At 40.2% G+C, this 17,133-nt stretch overlaps 1 pseudogene; it reads right to left on the bottom strand.

The window, feature by feature from the left end:
• Positions 1 to 541: 541 nt before the first annotated feature.
• LOC132369812 (olfactory receptor 52K1-like) lies at positions 542 to 10,452 on the bottom strand (annotated as a pseudogene).
• Between the last annotated feature and the right edge of the window lie 6,681 nt (positions 10,453 to 17,133).

A 17,133-nucleotide genomic window follows, 5' to 3' on the forward strand; every position in this document is an offset into this window, starting at 1 on the left:
TGAGAACCTTTATCCCTGGAAGGTCACAAGCTCTCCAAAATTGTAAGCATTTAGTCCGAGGCTGGACACCACCTGTCAGAGTGACTAAGGAAGGATTCTCATATCAGATGGAATGTTAAGACCTGAGAGAGGACTGAGTAGAGAATTAACCAAATTCTCATGGACTCAGGGTAGAAACTAAGATTCTTGGTCTTCTCTTAAGTAATCGAACTTGGAAGCATCTTTGTTTTTAGGTGATGTCACCAAGAGGAGAGTTGGTTAAGCCTTTATGAAGCCCATATCATTAATGAGGACTCCATGAAGAAAGAACAAAGTCAGCAGTTTGAGTCCAAGGACTCAGACCCTTGAGTCCTAATCAGACTGGAGACCCTTGAGAATTTTGGGACATTATTTAGTTTTTTCATTTTACCAGGAAGGGCCTAAACAAGGAGACTCTGGCAGCCCTCTACTTATTATATCACCATCCCCACTCCAGCATTCAACATGTCCCACTCTTTCTCCACCTGTCCCATTCTTTCTCCACCTGTCCCTCATTGTCCATTTACACATCTTTTCTCAGGAATAATCCTAAGACTCGTTCACGAATCTGCTTGGTCTTGACCTCATAGATGATGGGATTGACCATGGGTGTGAAGAGCAGATAGAAATTGGCAAGGAATATGTGCACAGGTGGGGCAGCCCAGCAAGCCACACGGTGCATCACTGAGGAGATGACCACAAGTGTGTAAAAGGCTAAAATGGCACCTATATGGGACATGTATGTCCCAAAAACCTTGTAACGGGGCCTTCTGAGAGGCAAGCTATAGAACTGCCTGAAGGATGAAGACATAAGACAGGATAATAAAGAGCAGGTCCAATACCACTATGAACATGGCCACAGCAATGCCATAGATATTGTTGAAGTGAGTGTCCCCACAGGCCAGCCTTACCACAGCCATGTGCTCACAGTAGTAGTGGGCAATCACTGGACATCAGCAGTGGTGGAAGCGTCTGAGCACAAAGGGGAGTAGAGTCATTAGTGTCACAGCCTGAGTCACAGCAGCCATGCCAATCTTGGTGATAAGTGGTCTAGTAAGGTGTAGTGCAGTGGTTTGCAGATGGCCACTTGGTGGTCAAAGGCCATGGCCAGCAGCACTGCCGACTCTATGACAGTGAAGGAGTGGAGAAAGAACATCTGGACCAGGCAGGCATAGAAGTTGATCTCTCAGTCCCTGAACCAGAATATGGCAAGCATTTTAGGCAGTGCTGAAGAAGAAAGGACCAGATCAATGGTTGCCAACATGGCCAGGAAGAGGTACATGGCTTCATGAAGGGCTACATTAACCAGGATAATAAAAAAAAAGTGTGCAGTTTCCCAGCAGGACCAGAGTATAGGCAAAGCAGAAGGGAATGGAGATCCAGATATGCGAGTGCTCCAAACCTGGAATTCCTACCAAAAGGAAGGAGCTTGGATGGGTTGAGGTAATATTGGCTCCTGGAAATTCTTCTTGTTGATTTTCTTAGGCTCCTTCACCTTGGGAGAGTATTCAGGACATATAGGATTAGAGAGGTCAAGCTATGACATCCCACCTTGGAGGATTAATTCTTGATCCTGGTCCTCGTCTTTTTTTTTTTTTTTTAATTAATTAATTAATTTATTTTTGGCTGTGTTGGGTCTTTGTTTCTGTACTAGGGCTTTCTCTAGTTGCGGCAAGCGGGGGCCACTCTTCATCGCTGTGTGTGGGCCTCTCACTATCGCGGCCTCTCTTGTTGCGGAGCACAGGCTACAGATGCACAGGCTCAGTAGTTGTGGCTCACGGGCCTAGTTGCTCCGGAGCATGTGGGATCTTCCCAGACCAGGGCTCGAACCCGTGTCCCCTGCATTGGCAGGCAGATTCTCAACCACTGCACCACCTGGTCCTAGTCTTTAAATAAAATCAGCTTTTTTCTTTTTTTTTTTTTTTTCACAAATTTACACATTTTATTTTTATTTTTTTTAATGTTTAAACATCTTTATTGGAGTATAATTACTTTACAATGGTGTGTTAGTTTCTGCTTTATAACAAAGTGAATCAGTTATACATATACATATGTTCCCATATCTCTTCCCTATTGCGTCTCCCTCCCTCCCCCCCTCCCTATCCCACCCCTCTAGGTGGTCACAAAGCACCGAGCTGATCTCCCTGTGCTATGCAGCTGCTTCCCACTAGCTATCTATTTTACATTTGGTAGTGTATATATGTCCATGACACTCTCTCACCCTGTCACATCTTACCCCTCCCCCTCCCCATATCCTCAAGTCCATTCTCTAGTAGGTCTGTGTCTTTATTCCCGTCTTGCCACTAGGTTCTTCATGACCTTTTTTTTTTTCCCCTTAGATTCCATATATATGTGTTAGCATACAGTATTTGTTTTTCTCTTTCTGACTTACTTCACTCTGTATGACAGACTCTAACTCCATCCACCTCACTACAAATAACTCCATTTCGTTTCTTTTTATGGCTGAGTAATATTCCATTGTATATATGTGCCACATCTTCTTTATCCATTCATCCGATGATGGACACTTAGGTTGCTTCCATGTCCTGGCTATTGTAAATAGAGCTGCAATGAACATTTTGGTACGTGATTCTTTTTGAATTATGGTTTTCTCAGGGTGTATGCCCAGTAGTGGGATTGCTGGGTCGTATGGTAATTCTACTTGTAGTTTTTTAAGGAACCTCCATACTGTTCTCCATAGTGGCTGTATCAATTTACATTCCCACCAACAGTACAAGAGGGTTCCCTTTTCTCCACACCCTCTCCAGCATTTATTGTTTCTAGATTTTTTGTTGATGGCCATTCTGACCGGTGTGAGATGATATCCCATTGTAGTTTTGATTTGCATTTCTCTAATGATTAATGATGTTGAGCATTCTTTCATGTGTCTGTTGGCAATCTGTATATCTTCTTTGGAGAAATGTCTATTTAGGTCTTCTGCCCATTTTTGGATTGGGTTGTTTGTTTTTTTGTTATTGAGCTGCATGAGCTGCTTGTAAATCTTGGAGATTAATCCTTTGTCAGTTGCTTCATTAGCAAATAGTTTCTCCCATTCTGAAGGTTGTCTTTTGGTCTTGTTTATGGTTTCCTTTGCTGTGCAAAAGCTTTTAAGTTTCATTAGGTCCCATTTGTTTATTTGTGTTTTTATTTCCATTTCTCTAGGAGTTCGGTCAAAAATTTTCTGATGTTTTAAAAAAGTCTTTGTTGATTAATACCTACATAATCCTTCCTTCCATGATCTTATATCCTCCTCCAAATTTCTGCTCCTCTTCACATCAAAATATCAAGAAGTACTTCTGTATTCAGCCAACTCCCTCAAATCTAATTTGAAATTGATATATTGCAAATTGCACTGAAATTGCTCTCACTGAGGCCAGAAATGACCTCCATATGATGGTACCATGGGCACTTACCTGCCTTCATTTATCTCTACTTTATAGCAGATTTTATATGAATTGACCACTGTCCTCTTAAAATACTTTTTTAGCTCCCATAATATATCCATTCCTCACCTCTCTGACTTCTCTTTTTAGTTTCCTACTTCTGACCTTCCTCTAAATGTCCAATTTGTTCAGGTATTAAGCTTGAACTCTGTTCAATTTTTTTTAAAAACATCTTTATTGGAGTATAATTGCTTTACAATTGTGTGTTAGTTTTTGCTATATAACAAAGTGAATCAGCTATACATATACATTTATCCCCATTTCTCATCTCTCTTGTGTCTCCCTCACACCTTCCATATCCCACCCCTCTGGGTGGACACAAAGCACCGAGCTGATGTACCTGTGCCATGCGGCTGCTTCCCACTAGCTATCTATTTTACATTTGGTAGTGTATATATGTTCATGACACTCTCTCACTTCGTCCCAGCTTACCTTTCCCCCTCCCCATGTCTTTAAGTCCATTCTCTACATCTGTGTCTTTATTCCTGTCCTGCCCCTGGGTTCATCAGAACCCTTTTTTTTTTTTAAAGATTTCATATATATATGTATATATATATGTTAGCATACGGTATTTGTTTTTCTTTCTGACTTACTTCACTCTGTATGACAGACTCTAGGTCCATCCACCTCACTACAAATAACTCAATTTCGTTTTTTTATGGCTGAGTTATATTCCATTGTATATATGTGCCACATCTTCTTTATCCATTCATCTGTTGATGGACACTTACGTTGCTTCCATGTCCTGGCTATTGTAAATAGTGCTGCAATGAACATGGTACATGACTCTTTTTAAATTATGGTTTTCTCTGGGTATATGCCCAGTAGTGGGATTGCTAGGTCATATGGTAGTTCTATTTTTAGTTTTTTAAGGAACCTCCATACTGTTCTCCATAGTGACTGTATCAATTTACATTCCCACCAACAGTGCAAGAGGGTTCCCTTTTCTCTACAACCTCTCCAACATTTATTGTTTGTAGAATTTTTGATGATGGCCATTCTGACTGGTGTGAGGTGATACCTCATTGTAGTTTTGATTTGCATTTCTCTAATTATTAGTGATGTTGAGCATCCTTACATGTGTTTGTTGGCAATCTGTATATCTTCTTTGGAGAAATGTCTATTTAGGTCTTCTGCCCATTTTTGGATTGGGTTGTTTGTTTTTTAATACTGAGCTGCATGAGCTGCTTGTATATTTAGGAGATAAATCCTTTGTCAGTTGCTTCATTTGCAAATATTTTCTCCCATTTTTTTAAATGACATTTTAAACATTTTATCAAGAAGGCACTTATATTTTTATACAGCAGATTCTTATTAGTTATCCATTTTATACATATTACTGTATATATGTCAATCCCAATTGCCCAATTCATCACACCACCACCCCCAACCCCCGCCACTTTCCCCCTTTGGTGTCCATACGTTTGTTCTCTACATCTGTGTCTCTATTTCTGCCCTGCAAACCAGTTCATCTGTACCATTTTTCTAGGTTCCACATATATGCATTGATATACGATATTTGTTTTTCCCTTTCTGACTTACTTCACTCTGTATGACAGTCTCTAGATCCATCCACGTCTCAACAAATGACCCAATTTAGTTCCTTTTTATGGCTGAGTAATATTCCATTGTATATATGTACCACAACTTCTTTATCCATTCATCTGTCTATGGGCATTTAGGTTGCTTCCATGACCTGGCTATTGTAAATAGTGCTGCAATGAACATTGGGGTGCATGAGTCTTTTTGAATTATGGTTTTCTCAGGGTATATGCCCAGTAATGGGATTGCTGGGTCATATGGTAATTCTATTTTTAGTTCTTTAAGGAACCTCCTTACTGTTCTCCATAGTGGCTGTATCAATTTACATTCCCACCAACAGTGCAAAAGGGTTCCCTTTTCTCCACACCCTCTCCAGCATTTGTTGTTTGTAGATTTTCTGATGATGCCCATTCTAACTGTTGTGAGGTGATACCGAATTGTAGTTTTGATTTGCATTTCTCTAATTATTAGTGATGATGAGCATCCTTTCATGTGTTTGTTGGCAACCTGTATATCTTCTTTGGAGAAATGTCTATTTAGGTCTTCTGCCCATTTTTGGATTGGGTTGTTTGTTTTTTAATATTGAGCTGCATGAACTACTTGTATATTTTGGAGATAAAACCTTTGTCAGTTACTTCATATGCAAATATTTTCTCCCATTCTGAGGGTTGTCTTTTTGTCTTGTTTACAGTTTCCTTTGCTGTGTAAAAGCTTTTAAATTTCATTTGGTCCCATTTGTATATTTTTGTTTTTATTTCCATTTCTCTAGGAGGTGGGTCAAAAAGAATCTTGCTGTGATTTATGTCATGGAGTGTTCTGCTTATGTTTTCCTCTAAGAGTTTTATAGTGTTTGGCCTTACATTTAGGTCTTTAATGCATTTTGAGTTTATTTTTGTGTATAGTGTTAGGGAGTGTTCTAATTTCATTCTTTTACATGTAGCTGTCCAGTTTTCCCAGCACCACTTATTGAAGAGACTGTCTTTTCTCCATTGTATATCCTTGCCTCCTTTATCAAAGATAAGGTGACCATATGTGCATAGGTTTATCTCTGGGCTTTCTATCCTGTTCCATTGATCTGTATTTGTTTTTGTGCCAGTACCATACTGTCTTGATTACTGTAGCTTTGTAGTATAGTCTGAAGTCAGGGAGCCGATTCCTCCAGCTCCATTTTTCGTTCTCAAGATTGCTTTGGCTATTCGGGGTCTTTTGTGTTTCCATACAAATTGTGAATTTTTTTGTTCTAGTTCTGTGAAAAATGCCATTGGTAGTTTGGTAGGGATTGCATTGAATCTGTAGATTACTTTGGGTAGTAGAGTCATTTTCACAATGTTGATTCTTCTAATCCAAGAACATGGTATATCTCTCCATCTCTTTGTATCATCTTTAATTTCTTTCATCACTGTCTTATAGTTTTCTGCATACAGGTCTTTTGTCCCCTGAGGCAGGTTTATATCTAGGTATTTTATTCTTTTTGTTGCAATGGTAAATGGGAGTGTTTCCCTAATTTCTTTTTCAGATTTTTCATCATTAGTGTATAGGAATGCAAGAAATTTCTGTGCATTAATTTTGTATCCTGCTACTTTACCAAATTCATTGATTAGCTCTAATAGTTTTCTGGTAGCGTCTTTAAGGTTCTCTCTATATAGTATCATGTCATCTGCAAACAGTGAAAGCTTTACTTCTTCTTTTCCTATTTGGATTCCTTTTATTTCTTTTTCTTCTCTGATTGCTGTGGCTAAAACTTCCAAAACTATGTTGAACAGTAATGGTGAGAGTGGGCAACCTTGTCTTGTTCCTGATCTTAGTGGAAATGGTTTCAGTTCTTCACCATTGAGAACGATGCTGGCTGTGGGTTTGTCATATATAGCCTTTATTATGCTGAGATAAGTTCCCTCTATGCCTACTTTCTGGAGAGTTTTTATCACAAATGGGTGTTGAATTTTGTAGAAAGCCTTTTCTGCATCTATTGAGATGATCATATGGTTTTTATTCTTCAGTTTGTTAATATGGTGTATCACATTGATTTATTTGTGTATACTGAAGAATCCTTGCATTCCTGGGATAAACCTCACTTGATCATGGTGTATGATCCTTTTAATGTGCTGTTGGATTCTGTTTGCTAGTATTTTGTTGAGGATTTTTACACTTATGTTCATCAGTGATTTTGGCCTGTAGTTTTCTTTCTTTGTGACTTCTTTGTCTGGTTTTGGCATCAGTGTGATGGTGGCCTCATAGAATGAGTTTGGGAGTGTTCCTCCCTCTGCTATATTTTGGAAGAGTTTGAGAAGGATAGGTATTAACTCTTCTCTAAATGTTTGATAGAATTCGCCTGTGAAGCCCTCTGGTCCAGGGCTTTTGTTTGTTGGAAGATTTTTAATCACAGTTTCAATTTCAGTGCTTTTGATTGGTCTGTTTATATTTTCTATTTCTTCCTGGTTCCGTCTCGTAAGGTTGTGCTTTTCTAAGAATTTATCCATTTCTTCCAGGATATCAATTTTATTGGCATATAGTTGCTTGTAGTAATCTCTCATGATCCTTTTAATTTCTGCCCTGTCAGTTGTTACTTCTCCTTTTTCATTTTTAATTCTATTGATTTGAGTCTTCTCCCTTTTTTTCTTGATGAGTCTGGCTAATGGTTTATCAATTTGGTTATCCTCTCAAAGAACGGGCTTTTAGTTTTATTGACCTTTGCTATCATTTCCTTCAGTTCTTTTTCATTTATTTCTGATCTGATCTTTATGATTTCTTTCCTTCTGCTAACTTTGTCTTTTATTTTCTTCTTCTTTCTCTAATTGCTTTAGGTGTAAGGTTAGGTTGTTTATTTGAGATGTTTCTTGTTTCTTGAGGTAGGATTGTATTGTTATATACTTCCCTCTTAGAACTGCTTTTGCTGCATCCCATAGGTTTTGGATCATTGTGTTTTCATTGTCTTTTGTCTATAGGTATTTTTTGATTTCCCCTTTGATTTCTTCAGTGATCTCTTGGTTATTCAGTAGTGTATTGTTTAGCCTCCATGTGTTTGTATTTTTTACAGATTATTTCCTGTAATTGATACCTAGTCTCATAGCATTGTGATCGGAAAAGATACTTGATACAATTTCAATTTTTGAAAATTTGCCAAGGCTTGATTTGTGACCCAAGGTATGATCTGTCCTGGAGAATGTTCTATGAGCACTTGAGAAGAAAGTGTATTCTGTTGTTTTTAGATGGATTGTCCTATAAATATCAATTAAATCCATCTTGTTTAATGTATCATTTAAGGCTTGTGTTTCCTTATTTATTTTAATTTTGGATGATCTGTCCATTTGTGAAAGTATGCTTTTAAAGTCCCTTACTATGATTGTGTTACTATCCATTTCCCCTTTTATGGCTGTTAGTATTTGCCTTATGTATTGAGGTGCTCCTATGTTGGGTGCATAAATATTTACAAATGTTACATCTTCTTCTTGGATTGATCCTTTGATCATTATGTAGTGTCCTTCTTTGTCTCTTGTAATAGTGTTTATTTTAAAGTCTATTTTGTCTGATATGAGAATTGCTATGCCAGCTTTCTTTTGATTTCCATTTGCATTGAATATCTTTTTCCATCCCCTCACTTTCAGTCTGTATGTGTCCCTAGGTATGAAATGGGTCTCTGGTAGACAGTATATGTATGGTTTTTGTTTTTGTATCCATTCAGGCAGTCTCTGTCTTTTAGTTGGAGCATTTAATCCATTTACATTTAAGGTAGTTATTGATGTGTATGTTCCTATTACCATTTTCTTAATTGTTTTGCGTTTGTGATTATAGGTCTTTTCCTTCTCTTGTGTTTCCTGCCTAGAGAAGTTCCTTTAGCATTCGTTGTAAACCTGGTTTGGTGGTGCGGAAATCTCTTAGCTTTTGCTTGTCTGTGAAGGTTTTAAGTTCTGTGTCAAATCTGAATGAGATCCTTGCTGGGTAGGGTAATCCTGGTTGTAGGTTTTCCCCTTTCATCACTTTAAATACGTGTTGCCACACCCTTCTGGCTTGCAGAGTGTCTGCTGACAGATTACCTGTTGACCTTATGGGGATTCCCTTGTATGTTATTTGTTGCTTTTCCCTTGCTGCTTTTAAAATTTTTCCTTTGTATTTAATTTTTGATAGTTTGATTAATATGTGTCTTGGTGTGTTTCTCCTTGGATTTATCCTGTATGGTACTCTCTGTGTTTGCTGGACTTGTTTGACTATTTCCTTTCCCATATTAGGGAAGCTTTCAACTATAATCTCTTCAAATATTTTCTCAGTCCCTTTTTTTTTCTCTTCTTCTTCTGGGACCCCTATAATTCGAATGTTGGTGCGTTTAATTTTGTCCCAGAGGTCTCTGAGACTGTTCTCAATTCTTTTCATTCTTTTTTCTTTATTCTGTTCTGCGGTAGTTATTTCCACTATTTTATCTTCCAGGTCACTTATCCGTTTTTCTGCCTCAATTATTCTGCTATTGATTCTTTCTAGAGAATTTTTAATTTCATTTACTGTGTTGTTCATCACTGTTTGTTTGCTTTTTAGTTCTTCTAGGTCCTTGTTAAACATTTATTGTATTTTCTCCACTCTGTTTCCAAGATCTTGGATCATCTTTACTATCATTACTCTGAATTCTTTTTTAGGTAGGCTGCCTACTTCCTCTTCATTTGTTTGGTCTGGTGGGTTTTTACCTTGCTCCTTCATCTGCTGCATATTTCTCTGTCTTCTCATTTTGCTTAACTTACTGTGTTTGGGGTCTCCTTTTCGCTGGCTGCAGGTTTGTAGTTCCTGTTGTTTTTGGCATCTGTCCCAAGTGGGTAAGGTTGGTTCAGTGGGTTGTGTAGGTTTCCTGGTGGAGGGGACTGGTGCCTGCGTTCTGGTGGATGAGGCTGGATCTTGTCTTTCTGGTGGGCAGGACCACATCCAGTGGTGTGTTTTGTGGCGTCTGTGACCTTATTATGATTTTAGGCAGCCTCTCTGCTAATGGGTGGGGTTGTGTTCCTGTCTTGCTAGTTGTTTGGCATAGGGTGTCCAGCACTGAAGCTTGCTGGTCGTTGACTGGAGCTGGGTCTTAGCATTGAGATCGAGATCTCTGGGAGAGCTTTCACCATTTGATGTTACGTTGGGCCAGGGGGTCTCTCGTGGACCAGTGTCCTGAATCTGGGTCTCCCATCTCAGAGGCTCAGGCCTGACACCCAGCCAGAGCACCAAGACCCTGTCAGCCACTTGGCTCAGAAGAAAAGGAAGAAAAAATAAAAGAAAGATAGAAAGAAAAAAATTATAAAATATTATTAAAAATTTAAAAAATTAAAAAATAATAGAAAAAAGAAAGAACAACCAATCCAAAAAACAACTCCACCAATGAGAACAAGTCCTATGGACTATCCCCCCTGCAAAAAAAAGGACATACAGAAACCTAGGACAAATGGTAAAGGCAAAGCTATACAGACAAAATCACACAAAGAAGCATCCACATGCACACTCACAAAAAGAGAAAAAGCAAAAATATATATATACCTATATATAAAAAAAAAAAGGAAGCAAGCAACCAAATCAATAAACAAATCTACCAAAGACAATAAGCTCTAAATACTAAACTAAAATGAACATAAAACCAGAAACAAATTAGATGCAGAAAGCAAACCCCATGTCTATAGTTGCTCCCAAAGTCCCCCGCCTTAATTTTGGAATGATTCGTTGTCTATTCAGGTATTCCAGAGGTGCAGGGTACATCAAGGTGACTGTAGAGATTTAATCCATTGCTCCTGAGGCTGCTGGGAGAGATTTCCCTTTCTCTTCTTTGTTTGCACAACTCCTGAGGTTCAGCTTTGGATTTGGTCCTGCCTCTGCTTGTAGGTCACCTGAGGGCGTCTGTTCCCCACCCAGACAGGATGGGGTTAAATGAGCAGCTGATTAGGGTGTTCTGTGTCACTGTAGCCAGGGGCAGGGAGGGGCACGGAATGCGGGGCGATCCTGTGGTGGCAGAGGCCGGCGTGATGTTGCAACAGCCTGAGGCGTGCCATGTGTTCTCCCAGGGAAGTTGTCCCTGGATCACGGGACCCTGGCAGTGGGGGGCTGCACAGACTCCCAGGAGGGGAGGTCTGGATAGTGATCTGTGCTTGCACACAGGCTTCTTGGTGGCTGCAGCAGCAGCCTTAGTGTTTCATGCCTGTCTCTGGTGTCTGCACTGATAGCCACGGCTCACGCCCATCTCTGGAGCTCGTTTAGGTGGTGCTCTGAATCCCCTCTCCTCGTGCACCCCAAAACAATGGTCTCTTGACTCTTAGGCAGGTCCAGACTTTTTCCTGGACTCCCTCCTGGCTAGCTGTGCTGCACTAGCCCCCTTCAGTCTGTGTTCACGTACCAACCCCAGTCCTCTCCCTGGGATCCGACCGAAGCCCGAGCCTCAGCTCCCAGCACCCACTGGTCCCAGCAGGTGAGCAGACAAGCCTCTCGGGCTGGTGAGTGCTGGTTGGCACTGATCCTCTGTGCGGGAATCTCTCTGCTTTGCCCTGTGCACCCCTATTGCTGTGCTCTCCTCCGTGGCTCCAAAGCTTCCCCCACCCACACCCCTTCTCCCCCAGTGAAGGGGCTTCCTAGTGTTGGAAACGTTTCCTCCTTCACAGCTCCCTCCCAGAGGGACAGGTCCCGTCCCTATTCTTTTGTCTCTGTTTTTCCTTTTTTTCTTTTGCCCTACCCAGGTATGTGGGGAGTTTCTTGCCTTTTGGGAAGTCTGAGGTCTACTGCCAGCATTCAGTAGGTGTTCTGTAGGAGTTGTTCCACATGTAGATGTATCTCTGATGTATTTGTGGGGAGGAAGGTGATCTCCACGTCTTACTCTTCCACCATCTTGAAGGTCCCTCTTCACTGTGTTCAATTTTATGTTCATACAACATTCAGTAAATATATTTAGTAAATTTACTAGAGATTTTAAATACTTTTACTGAATAGGTTAAGGATATATCAATGAACAATACAGATTGATCTCTGAGTAAAAGAAATTTCTAAAATATGGAGAAGGATAATAAAAGGAGATAGTGATTAAATTATATATTACATTTAAAGGTACTCAATGTTATATGTATATATTTAAAGACAGGATGATGAGAATATGGATTTGGAGGGGTGTGGTGTGAAATGTTTAATAAAGAGATCAAAGTAGACCTCATTGGGAAATTAATTTGAGCAAAGATTGAATGAGATGAATTAAATAGATCTCTTTAAAAGGCAGACTCTAGATTCCATGCAGATGGTTTATATGGTGAAATTATACCAGGGAAGAAGAACAGGATGAAGAGTGAAACATAAAAGCAGGGAAATCTGAGCCAAAGATACAGTGCCAAGATGGGTAATGCTGTGATCAACTATTAACTGTGTCCAATTCCATATGAAGAACCATGTAGATGTACCCTCAGAATTGTTCACTCAGGATATGGAAGAAGGGACTATTTATCCACTGGCTTCCACCAGGAACCCAGTTCAAGGGTTGACCCAAAGAGTGTTAATTTCTTCATACTTCCAGGTTCACATATGCTTCAGAATAGCTGAGCAGTCTCTCTCAGGTGTTTCATTCAGTGGAGCAGAGAAACCCAGGGGCAGGATGTAGCTGAGTAAGGTGCTACTGGGCTATACCTGCACTCAATGGTTGCCACAGCAATGGCTAAAACAAATATGTGTATGAGATATGGTAAGACAGGCAAAAAAGATGTAGAATATAAGGAGTTACTCCTAGGGGAAAGTCACTCAAAGAATAGGGACTAGGCAGAGCAAACGCCCTAAGACATAAATATGCCTGGTATTCAAAGATCAGCTAGGAGCCAATGTAACTAGAATGAAGTGAATAAATGAGCAATTTATAGAGATTGTAAAGGTGGGGCCAGATCACATTGGGACCCGTAGGCCTTTGTAGAACTTTGCAAATGTTCCCCATTTCTCTCACATTCAAAGAGATTGTTTTCAACAGAAGTGACATGTTTGACATATTTTTTGAAAGTTTGCTCTGGCTTCTATAATCAGATCAGCACATAGGAATAAGGGTAGATGCAGAGACAAGAGTCAGTATCTATTGCAGTAATCCAGGAAAGTCTCAGGACCAAAGTGACAGCGTATGTGATGAGAACTATTCAGATTTGGGATATACATATTTTTTATTTTTATTTATTTATTTATTTATGGCTGTGTTGGGTCTCCGTTTCTGTGCGAGGGCTTTCTCTGGTTGTGGCAAGTGGGGGCCACTCTTCATCGCGGTGCGCGGGCCTCTCATTATCGCGGCCTCTCTTGTTGCGGAGCACAGGCTCCAGACGCGCAGGCTCAGTAATTGTGGCTCACGGGCCTAGTCGCTCCGCGGCACGTGGGATCTTCCCAGACCAGGGCTCAAACCCGTGTCCCGTGCATTGGCAGGCAGACTCTCAACCACTGCGCCACCAGGGAAGCCCTTGGGATATATTTTGTTAAAGTGCCACTGTATTTTTTTTTTGACAGATTAGATTTAGGTGTGAGAAAAGGGAGACAAAGGTGACACCAAGATTTTTGGCTTAAACAACTAAAAGGAAGGAATTGTTATGAACTCAGATGAAGGTGTGGAAAGGAAGATCAAGATTTCAGTTTTTGGCCTGTTGAGCTTGAGATGTCAATCAGTAATCCAAGTGAACATGTCAATATGTTTGGATATACGAGTTTGAAGGAGATTTTGGCTGCTGATATAAACTTTAGATCATTATCATTTAGATACTATTAATAGTTGTGAAACTGAGATCATCAAGACAGTGAGTGTTCATAAAGGGAAGAGAACCAAGAACTGAATCCCAATATTAAGAGCTGGAGTAAAGGAGGACTTGGGGTGAATGGAGGAAGAGTCAGCAAAAGAGACTGAGAATGGGCAACCCATCAGAAAATTTAAGATTATGTGCTATCTTGATAGGCTGTTGGATGTAGTATATTAAGGAGAAGGGAATTATTACCATGCTAAATGCTACCAGTAAGTCAAATAATTCCCAAACAGAGAATCAGCCTTATGTTTAGAAATGAGATAAATTGGATACCTTGGTAAGGAAAATTTGCTAGAATAGAAGGTGGTAAAACCTGATTTGACTGAGTTAGGTAAGAAAAATCAGAAGAATTGAAGTCATGAGTTAACATGACTCACTGTTTTGAGGAGGTATGCTGCAAAGACCAGTGGTAAAAGGAGCACTGGCTTCAGAGGAAAGTAGAATAAAGTTGTTGGTTGTGCACGCATGCATGCATAGGTGTGTGTGAAAATGGCATGTTTTTAAACTGAAGAGAATTATCCAGTGGCAAGGGAAAACAAATATAGAAGGCAAACACTGCTTCCGAAACGTCCTTGAACATTGTCTTCTTTCTAGGTGTTCTACTTGTTTACTATGGATTTAGCTGTCAGATCCTAAAATTTCACATATAAATTTGCATATTTTACCTTCCCCCTAAGCTTCAAAGTAGTATATCCAACTGTCTACTTAATATCCCCACATAGCAGTCTTGCAGATATCGCAGCCTACCATGCTTGAGGCAGAAAACTTGACTTCTGCCCTCCATGTGCATTTCATATCTCAGTACATAATATCCCCTCCAACCAGTTTCTCAACCTAGAATCAAGTCAACCTTGGCTCTACACTTTACTTCCTACATCGTATTCATTCTATCAGAAGGTCCAGTTGGGTCAATCTCCACAGTAAATTTCAATATTGCCTACTCCATTTCAATCAAGACACCACCTCTCACTTACCCAGTAGTGGAACAAAATACCCTTAACAAGTATACAGAGGTGTTCTCTGTTTTTGTTCTCCAATATCTATATTTCCACAAAAACTCACCATATTGTGAAGTGAAGTGATCTGAAGTGAAAGGACTATGCTTTATTCACTGCAATATTCCCAACCCTTGCCATACACAGTAGGTGTTAGACATTTCACCAGATGAAATATGAACAACCATACTACTGGAAAATGTCTTCTCACTTTTTCCTGATGAATCTTCTCATCTGATCCAGACTGAATCTGGTTGGTTATCTTCTAATTTAAAATACACCCAGGGTGGAAGTTCTAAGACCCCACCACCACCAACACCCTTGGTTGCCTGCATCAGAATAAACTTCTCATTTGAAAGTATTTTCCCCAGGTCTTACTAATATTTGTCCATATTTTCCAGAAACAAGAACTTGGCTATATAAGAAACAATCTGTGACAACAGGACATTTTTTTGTTCTTCCTCAGTGCAAAGAAGAGTGAATGCCACATAACAGACCCTCTATAAATGACTGTTAATGATCCCACATACCTGTTGCAACTTTACCCTCTGTAAATATGCATTTTTCACAAATCCAAACATGTTTCACGTTATCTCTGAGTCTCTACATCCCACCGACTTGATCTTGACCTTCTGAACATAACTGACCACCCTGTGACCTGTCCATCCTTTTTCACACAAAGAAAAAGTTCTGTTCTATCCAGTTTCTTCCCCTAAACACAGGGTGTCCAACAGTGCATAAACATCATTTCTGTTGAAGCTTATCAAAAATACACCCCTCCCAGAATCAGAACCTCAGAATAGGAGAGAAAATGGAGACAGGCTTCTTCTTCTAATATCCAGGACCCAGGAATCTACTTGTAGTTAACGTTTTGTCCAGCCTTTACTCTGTTTCAAGAGCCAGAATGTTCACAACAGATTACAGAGCTTGTCTTCTATTTCATTGTTTTCCCCCAAAGTGCTTAAATGTGTCACCCTACGCAGAAAATAATCAGTTAATAATTGCATCTATTTTGTAGTCTAACCTATGTCTTAAGAGGATACCAGAATGATGAATTTTAAGAGACAGGAAGATAGTCTCTTACCTAACGTCCTTCAAGTATGTGACTTGTGGAAGAAAAACCTATAAGAAATGCAACTCTTACCTCTCTCTCTGCATCTTCCTAGTGCAGGCCTCATTTTCTCTCTCCTAACTTATGCAGAAGCTTCTTAATTGGGACAGGGATTCTGGTGGAGTATGGAGGAGGAATGAAAGGAGGTGAGAAGTGACAGGATCCAAGCTAATGTAATCAGCTAAAACTTCTTAGAGGTGAACCATAGTGTTTGGCATAGAAAGGAGGCAGCCATTCTCTGTAGCGGAGGGAGTGTCTGGAGTTTGTAGACAAAGCATTTAGGTTAGACTGTCAAGACTTATGTCCACTCAGTTGAAGAGCCAAATTAGAGGCAATAAAGGAATAGGGATTGGGCAGGAAGCTGATGCCTAAGACCAGCACTGGGTGTGGGAGATAACTGAGCATGCCCCCATCCTTTCCCACTTACCACACCTGTGTCACCTCTTTCCTGTTTCCCCTAGTTCTAGCTCTGCCAACAGCCCTTAGTCTGAAGTAGCATTCTTGGCCCTGTCCATTACCTCCATGCAAATTCAGTACAGCCTTCCTCTTCCAGTGAGAAAAGTATGGGAAACAGGGAGTTAGGAAGGGAACAGCTGGCTTTATCCTCACAAACCTCTGATTTTCTCCCAAAAGGATATGGAAACAGAAACTGCTGCACTTGAATAGGGTCCTTAGGGGCTCATGGAAGGCTCTGGCCTCTTCTCTATGGGTTGGCACAAGGGGACTCCACTAACCCAGGGCTCCCACCCCTAGGGTTTCCTGCAGCCCATGTCCTCTTCCCCTTTATGGTGTTAAGTCATGTCTCCAAGGGGTCATACTTAAATCTCCAGAGACTGTCAGCACCTCAGGTAAAGCCTGCTTGTACCTTGGTCTTTGATGTGCTTAACTTTACCTCTACACCCTCCTCGCAGAGTCTCCTAGAACAGAGAGCCACATTGGAGTATATAAACTACAACCAACTCCTGTCTGTGATTGGGAAGGGCAGAACCAAGCCTAACCAAGTCAACGTATCTGGTAGGTTTTGTTTTCATACAAGTTACGTATTGGTCTGAGCTAGGCATTCATTTCCAGCTTGTAACTTTAGAATGGCACTTCCTCAGTTGTGCTCTATTTCTTATATCTAAAATGGAGATAATATTCCCAATTTTTCCTAATTACAGGGAGAAGGGAGAATCTAAGTATATAATTGAGAAGCCATTATTAATATAATTGCATATTATCAATAATTACCAATCATCGATCAATAATAAAGGGTAACATCCTACCTACAACTGACC

Source organism: Balaenoptera ricei, chromosome 8, assembly GCF_028023285.1.
Source record: "Balaenoptera ricei isolate mBalRic1 chromosome 8, mBalRic1.hap2, whole genome shotgun sequence".
Lineage (NCBI taxonomy): Eukaryota > Metazoa > Chordata > Mammalia > Artiodactyla > Balaenopteridae > Balaenoptera > Balaenoptera ricei.